We start from the raw sequence: 8844 nt of genomic DNA, 5'->3' as shown, positions 1-8844 counted from the left end.
AAACACCAATCCTGACATTTAGCGCCAGGAGGCCAGTAACCTCAACAAAGCTTTCTACCTCAGCGGCGCTAAATGCCGATCCTGGTATTTAACGTCTGTAGCGAGTTTTGGAGTCCAAAGAAGGCTTCGTGGATTTAGTATCTTTAGTTTATTTTTCTTTTATTTATTTTCTTTTCATTATTTTTAAAACAAAACACAATCTTTTAGATTTTAGATTTTATTATTTTTTATTTTATTTTCAAATCAATTAGGTTAGACATAAAAGGAGAAAATATTCAGTCCTTCAGACTCTCTTGTCTGCTCTCTTCTTCATTCTGCACTTTACACACTTTTGGAACTCTAGCTTTTCTTTGAGCCAAGAGCAACTAAACCTCCTCTGTTAAAGTTAGAAGCTCTATTTATTCTATGAATTAATACTATTACCATTCTACTTTTAATTAATATACTGATTTAAATTCAAGGATTATTTTCTAGCTAAAATTGAGAAGCTGGAGCAAAAGTCTGATTTAAAGACAGAGAAAGCACTGCAGATGCTGTTAAGATCTGACCTCTGTGCACTCGAAAGAGCTTTTCTGGAGCTATAGAAGTCTAAATGAAGCGTTCTCAATGGCTATAGAAAGCTAACATCCAGGGCTTTCCAAAATTATATAATAGTCTATACTTTGCTTCAGAATAGGAGGCCCAAAACTGGCATTCAACACCAGCCATCTACCCCAGTCCAGGCGTTCATCGCCCACAAGGGAATAGCCAGCGTTCCAACACCCAAGAAGGACCCCCAAGCAGGCGTTCAGCACCAAGGAACCACCCTAGCTCGTGGATACAATCAAGGCTCAGTCCAAACACTCAACAAGTGGTCCCTAGAAGTGGATTTTCACACTAAATGACTATTTTACCCTTCTTATGTAATCCTTAGTTATTAGATTAGTATTTAAAGGAGAAGATCCCCCTTGTTTAAGGAACTTCGATCTCTTCTGGCATATTTTCAATTCCATTGTGTTTTTCTATCAATATGAGTCACTAAACCTCCTAGGTTGAGGCTAGGAGCTCTGCTGAGTTTTATGGATTAATAAAAGTACTACTGTTCTATTCTTAATTCTTATTTTGATTCTATTCTAAGTTGTATCTACGTTTTTCATCCTTATGAATGCATTGAATCGGCACAAGGTTATCTCATTCTACATGGGTTCGGAGTGAGTTTTTCATCAGACAACAATGAACCACTAGCTTGATCATACATCTCTTAGACGGCTAATCCACGACTTCATTGGGGACTTCTCGAGACACCAGTTCAGTCAAGGCACAGGGAGATTAGAGTTTTTGTGGTAAAGGCTAGAACCACAAGGCGTAGCATTCCCTGATTCAGAAGATTCGACCTTGTCTGTGGTGTTTTGAGTAGGATCATTAAGGGGAATGAACTGCAGGAGCTTCACCCTCAATCAGAATGGATCCACACTAACCCTGGGGTTCAGCACTGGAAGAGAATCGGCGACCTCTCAAGAAAGGCGTTGATCACACACAGCTTGCCATAGAAAAAATCATTCACAGTTGAGGTAGACAATAAGACCAGAGTAATCCAGAGGAATAAAGCATCTCTGAAGCCTTAACCATCTTATTATCACTGGTTTCACTCAATTTAAGTATTTTCATTCTTATTTTACATTTATGCGCTTTAAATAAACAAACAACTTTTCTATTCGCCTGACTAAGATCTACAAGATAACCACAGCTTGATTCAAATCACAATCCTCGTGGGATCGACCCTGACTCACTCAGGTATTACTTGGAGGACCCAGTGCACTTGCTGGTTCAGATGTGCAAAGTGTAATTCCGTGCACCAAGGTTTTGGCGCTGTTGCCGAGGATTGTTCGACTTTGAACAAACTAACGTATTATTTTTTTGCTTAGATTAGGTATTTTTTAATTTTGTTTGAGTCTTTTATTTTATTTTTTGTAAAAAAAATAATCAGAAATTTTTCAAAAACCTTTCTTTCTTTATTTAATCTTAGTTTTTGGTTTGAGTCTTTCGTTTGTATTCTTGTTGAATTTTCAAATTTCTTGTCCTTCTTCTTAAAATTTTCAAAAATAGTGTCTTTTGTTTGAGTCTTGTGTTAATCTTTAAGTTTGGTGTCTTTTTTTCTTTAAAAATTTTCGAAAGTAGTATTCTTTGGTTTTCAAAATTTTTAAGTTTGGCGTTCTTCGAATGTTCTTGTTTTCTTTTAATTCTTTGAGTTTTGTTCTTGGTGTTCTTCTTGATCTTCAAAGTATTCTTGTTTTTCTTTTTGTTTTGATCTTAAAACTTTTAAGTTTGGTGTCTATTTGTGTTTTTCTCTTTGAATTTTCGAAAACTAGGTGTCTTAAATCTAAAAATTTTAAATCTGGTATCTTTTGGTTATTTTTTTCTTTCTTCATTATTCAAAAAAATAAAAAATATATTTTCTACCTTTTTACCTTGATTTTTGAAATTTTCAAAAATTTTTCAAATTTTAATTTCAAAATCATTATCTTATATTATCTTGAGTTTTAAATTTCAAATTCAAATCTTTTCAAAATCAAATCTTTTTAAAAATCATATCTTTTTTAAATTACTATCTTATCTTTTTATCTTTCTTTAAAATTCAAAAATCTTATCTTATTTCAAATTCAAATTTTAAAATTCAATTTCAAAATTTAAAAATTTCAAATTTCAAATTTCAAATTTCAAAATCAAATCTTTTTCAAAAATTAAATTTCAAATCTTATCTCTTTCAAATTTTTTTCAAATCTCTTTTCAATTTCTATCTTATTCTTTTCAAATTTCAAATATTAAATTCAAATCTTTTCTAATCTTTTATCTTATCTTATTTTTCAAATCTTTTTTAATTAGTTACTTGTTTTCTCTTTTCTCTTTTTCAAAACTTCCAAACTAATTCCTCTCTCTTCTAATTTTTGAAAATATCTTCTCTATTTTCTCCATTTTCTTTTTCGAAATTCATAATTTAAATTTCAAATCTTTTTAGTTAATTAGCTTTTATTTTTCAAATTTAATCAATAATTAAAATATCTTTGTTTCTTATTTCTCTTTTTTTTTTCCAATTTTCGAACTCTCTAATCCTTATAGCCTAATTCATTCTCTCTTCTTTCTATCATCATTCTTCTCTCTTCTTCACATCTCACAGGGAGTCCTCTGTTCTTAAACATAGAGCTCCCATTCTTCTTCTTACTTGTTTTCTTTTTCTTGTTTATGACCAGAAACAAAGACAAATAACCTCTCTTTGTTCCTGATCCTAAACCTAAGAAGACCCTAAGGAGGCGCCTACAACAAGTTAGAGCACAACACTCCGGAGGGAACCTCACAGAATTATTCGAACAAGAAATAAGAAATACAGACATGGCAGATAATGCTAATGGTGGAGGAGAAGCAAGAAAGGTTCTTGGAGCCTATACTGCACCCAATTCTGATTTCTATAGGCGCAACATATCCATCCCTGCTATCAATGCCACCAACTTTGAGCTGAAACCTCAACTGGCCACCTTAGTTCAACAGAACTGCCAGTACCTTGGACTTCTACAGGAAGATCCAAATAAATTCTTATCTGACTTCTTGCAGATATGTGACATAGTCAAGACCAATAGAGTGAGTCTTGAGGTCTATAAACTTATGCTCTTTCCTTTTGCTGTAAGAGACAGAGCTAAAGTGTGGTTAGATTCTCAACCTAAAGAGAGTCTTGACACATAGGAGAAGGTGGTCAATGCATTCTTGAACAAGTTCTTTTCACCTCAAAAGTTGAGCAGACTTAGGGTGGAAGTTCAAACCTTTAGACAAAAAGAGGATGAATCCCTCTATAAAGTTTGGGAGAGGTACAAGCAACTTATCAGAAGATGTCCTCCCAACATGATCTTAGATTGGACCACACTAGACATCTTCTATGATGGCTTTTCTGAGATATCCAAGATGTCACTGAATAACACTGCTGGTGGATCACTCCACTGGAAGAAAACGCCTGAAGAGAAAAGAGAACTCATTGACATGGTTGCAAACAACCAGTTTATGTACACTTCTGAGAGAAACCCTGTGAGTAATGGGGTACCTCAGAAGAAATGAGTTCTTAAAATTGATACTCTGAATGCCATACTGACTCAGAATAAGATCCTGACCCAACAGTTCAAAATAATCTCCCAACATGTAACTGGACTGCAAGCTGCAGCTGGCAGCACTCAAGAAGCTTCCTTTGAAGAAGAAGTTTATAATCCTGAAAAACCCATGATAGAGGAGGTGAACTATATGGGAGAACCCTATGGAAGCACCTACAACCCCCATGGAAGAACCATCCTAACCTTTCATGGAAGGATCAGCAGAAGCCTCAACAAGGCTTCAATAATAATCAAGGTGGAAGAAACCAAAACAGGTTCAGTAACAAATCACTATTCCCACCTTCTCAGCAACAATCAGAGACTTCTAGGCAGAGCATCTCTGACTTACCCACCATAGTCTCTGAGCTTTCAAAGACCACTCATAGTTTCATAACTGAAACTAGGTCCTCCATTAGAAGTTTGGAAGTACAAGTTGGTCAGTTGAGCAAGAGAATCACTGAGATTCCTCCCAACACTCTCCCAAGTAACACTGAAGTTTATCCAAGGGAAGAGTGCAAGGCCATCACTATAGAAGTTGAGGCCAAAATGAAGGAGGAAGGGCAGGCGTTGAACGCCAGTGAGGAAGCCCATACTGGGAGTTCAACGCCCAAGGATATGCCACTCTTGGCGTTGAATGCCAATGAGGTACACACCACTGGGCATTCAACGCCCAAACCTACACCACCACTGGCATTGAACGCCAGGAAGGAGGTCCCTCCTGGGCGTTCAACGCCCAACTTAGCACCATTACTGGCATTGAACGCCAGTAAGGAAGACACTACTGGGTGTTTAATGCCCAAAACACCATAGGAGCTGGCGTTGAACGCCAGTAAAGGGATCCCTACTAGGCGTTCAACACCCACTAAGGATGTCTCCACTAAGAACTCAAGGAAATCAAGGGTCATGTAGAGACCATAGAGGTTCCACTGAATGCACTTCTGCAATTTATGAGTTCTGATGAACACTCATCCTCTGATGAGGATGAAGACACTAGGGAAGAGCAAATTGCTCGGTACCTAGGAACTCTGATGAAGCTAAATGACAAGCTATTCAGAATTGAGACACTAGAGGAAGAACCTCCAGTGCTGACCAAGGAGCTGAATGCCTTGGCTCAGTAGAGGCTACCTCAAAAGCTTTCGGATGTCGGACACTTTTTGATTCCTTGTACCATAGGCACCATTACTTTTGAAAAAGTCTTATGTGACCTAGGTTCAAGCATTAACCTCATGCCCCTCTCTGTAATGGAGAAGCTGAGAATCTTTGAGGTACAAGCTGCAAACATCTCACTAGAGATGGCAGAAAAATCAATGAAGAAAGCATATGGCTTTGTAGAGGATGTCTTGGTGAAGATTAAAAAACACTACATCCCTACAAACTTTATCATTTTAGATACTGGGAAAGATGAGGATGACTCTATTATCCTTGGCAGACCTTTCCTAGTCACTGCCAATGCTATCATTGATGTGGCAAAGGGAGAGTTGTATCTATAGTTTTGGGAAGACCGCATCCTATTCAAGATGCCTCGCCCCAACTCTCCCTCTGAGAAAAGAGAGATAACAGTACAACACCTAGTGTTCCAACCCTTTTTTTCAATGCAGAGCTTTATAGAACCCCCAAACACCAATTCTAAGTTTGGTGTTGGGCAGCCATCATCAAGCTCTAAGAACAAATGTACTAAGAAGAAAGTACCTAAAAGGCTAGAGGGACAAGAAGTTCTCACTGAAGGCCTCTCACCTGGCATGAGAGTTGTCTTCACCAAGAAATCAGTCATACCACATACAGTGAGTCGTATCCTGTCTCTAGAGCATGTGGAGCTCATTCATGAAAGAACAGGAAGAAAGTTCAGTATAAGGGATAAAATTCTGAGCCCTTATCAATCTCTGTAAGGAGCTAACCGTCAAGCTAGTGACATTAAAGAAGAGCTTGTTGGGAGGCAACCCAATCCTATATAGTAATTTCTATTTCTTTTAATTCCTTAAGTTTATTTTCTTTAAGTTATTTCTTTAGGTTCATGATCATGTGCAGCAATCAGAATAGAGACAGAAAGGTTCAGCAATAAAAACAGAATACTCTTGATAGAATGTCTTGCTGGCGTTGAACGCCAGCCAGGGAGCACTGGCTGGGCGTTCAACGCCCATATATGCAAACTTGCTGGCATTGAACGCCAGCCAAGGAGCACTGGCTGGGCGTTCAATGCCCAAACTGGCAGACTTGCTGGCGTTGAACGCTAGCTAGGGAGCACTGGCTAGGCGTTCAACGCCCATGCAAAAGGGCAGAGAATCTAAATTCCCAAGCCTCTTAAGACTAGTGGATCCCATAGCATCTTTACCTACCCCACTTCTTCCTTTTTCTTTTTTCACACTTCCCCGTACACTCTTCCCTATAAACCTAGCCCTAACACATGCATATCACTTCCCCAAAACCATCATTACTCTCACCAACCCCGACCCACTTTAAAATCAAATTTTTCTCCCATTTACCCCACCCATGACCGAACCCTAACCTAGCCCACTCCTATAAATACCCCCTCTTACTAACCCTTCATTCACATACTTCATCACCCTAAAGCCCCCCTTGGCCGAATCACTCTTCTCCCTCTATCTCCATCTATTTTCTTCTTCTCCTACTCCATTCTTTTCTTCTATTTATTTTTGCTCGAGGACGAGCAAAGTTTTTAGTTTGGTGTTGCAAAAGCCTTACTTTTTGCTTTTCGTTCCCACTTATGGCATCCAAGGTCGCAGAACCCTCTAGAAAGAGGAAAGAAAAGGCCATAGCTGCCACCTCCGAATTTAGGGAGATGGAGAGATTCATCACCAAAGCCCACCAAGACCACTTTTATGAAGTTGTGGCAAAGAAAAAGGTGATCTCTGATGTCCCTTTTAAGCTTAAGAAGAATGAGTATCCGGAGATCTGACATGAAATCCGGAGAAGAGGTTGGGAAGTCCTAACCAATCCCATCCAAGAGGTTGGGATCTTAATGGTGCAAGAGTTCTATGCTAATGCATGGCTCACAAAAAACCATGACAATAGTGTGAACCTACATCCTAAGAATTGGAGCACCATGGTCCAAGGGAAAATCTTAGATTTTAGCCCGGAAAGTGTGAGGTTGGCGTTCAACATGCCTTTAATGCAAGGAGACCCACATCCTTACACTAGAAGAGTTAACCATGATCAAAGGCTAGATCAAGTTCTCTCAGACATCTGTGTGGAAGGAGTACAGTGGAAAAGGGATTTCCAAGACAAGCCTATCTAACTAAGAAGGCCTGACCTCAAGCCCATAGCTAGAGGATGGTTGGAATTCATCCAACGCTCTATCATCCCCACTAGCAACCGGTCCGAAATGACGATAGACCGAGCCATCATGATCCATTGTATCATGCTTGGAGATGAGGTGGAAGTACATAAGGTGATACCTAAAGAGTTATTTAAAGTGGCGGACAAGCCCTCCACCCAAGCAAGGTTAGCTTTCCCTCATCTCATCTGTCACCTATGCAATTAAGCTGGAATTGTCATAGAAGGAGATATCTTCATTGAGGAGGATAAGTCCATTACTAAAAGAAGGATGGAGCATACTAGAGAGCTGGCACATAAACCACAATATGAGCATGTGGAGCCACATCAACATGAAATCCCTGAGATGCCTCAAGGGATGTATTTTTCTTCTCAAAGCTATTGGGATCAATGGCACACTTCTCTTGGAGAACTAAGCACTTACATGGATCAGTTGAGGATGGAACATCAGGATCATTCCACCACCCTCCATCAAATAAGAGAAGATCAAAAAGTCATGAGGGAAGAACAAAGAGTTATGAGGGAAGAACAACAGAGACAAGGGTATGACATTGAAGATATCAAGCGCTCTATTGGATTCTCTAGAGGAAGTGGTAGCCGCCGTCATTAAGGTGGTCCCGTTCCATCACCCCTCCTTTTATGTTATTTTTTTGTTTTTCATTATATTTTATTGTCTATTCTCGTGTTCTCATTGCATGATCATTTCTATTTATGTCTTAAAATTATAAAATGTTCCATATATCTCTCACTTACTTAAAAGAAAATTTTATTTGAAAAAGAAAATTAAGTTGCATGAATCTCGACTTTATCTTAAGAATAGTTGAATTATCTTGATATGGTGGCATTGATTTTGTTTTCTGAATGTATGAATGAATAGTGCATATTGAAATTGGAATTAAGAATGTTGGCTCTTGAAAGAATGATAATAAAAGTGAAGTATTATTGGTGATCTGAAAAATCAAAAAATTGATTCTTGAAGCAAGAAAAAGCAGCAAAAAGTAAGATGCAATAAAAAGAAAAACAATTGCATGCAAAAAAAAAAGTAAGCAGAAAAAGCCATTAACCCTTTAAACTAAAAGGCAAAGGTTAAAAGGATCCAAGGCTTTGAGCATCAATGGTTAGGAGGGCCTAAAGGAAACAAAATCCTGGCCTAAGCGGCTCAACCAAGCTGTCCCTAACTATATGCTTGTGGTGTGAAGGTGTCAAGTAAAAAGCTTGAGATTGAGCAGTTAAAGTCATGATCCAAAGTAAAAAGATTGTGCTTAAGAACTTTGGACACCTCTATCTGGGGATTCTAGCAAAGCTAAATCACAATCCGAAAGGTTTCACCCAGTTAAGTGTCTGTGGCATTTATGTATCCGGTGGTAATACTGGAAAACAAAGTGCTTAGGGCCACGACCAAGACTCTAAAAGTTGTGTTCAAGAATAAAAAAAACTAAACTAG

At 38.3% G+C, this 8844-nt stretch overlaps 1 non-coding gene across 1 annotated transcript; it reads right to left on the bottom strand.

The window, feature by feature from the left end:
• Positions 1 to 3768: 3768 nt before the first annotated feature.
• LOC127739933 (small nucleolar RNA R71) lies at positions 3769 to 3877 on the bottom strand. The gene has a single exon (XR_008000675.1). It is a non-coding gene; the product is annotated as a small nucleolar RNA R71 (small nucleolar RNA).
• Between the last annotated feature and the right edge of the window lie 4967 nt (positions 3878 to 8844).

Source organism: Arachis duranensis, chromosome 6, assembly GCF_000817695.3.
Source record: "Arachis duranensis cultivar V14167 chromosome 6, aradu.V14167.gnm2.J7QH, whole genome shotgun sequence".
NCBI lineage: Eukaryota > Viridiplantae > Streptophyta > Magnoliopsida > Fabales > Fabaceae > Arachis > Arachis duranensis.
The sequence above is the reverse complement of the archived record's forward strand: the minus strand, read 5'-3'. Positions and strand labels throughout refer to the sequence as shown.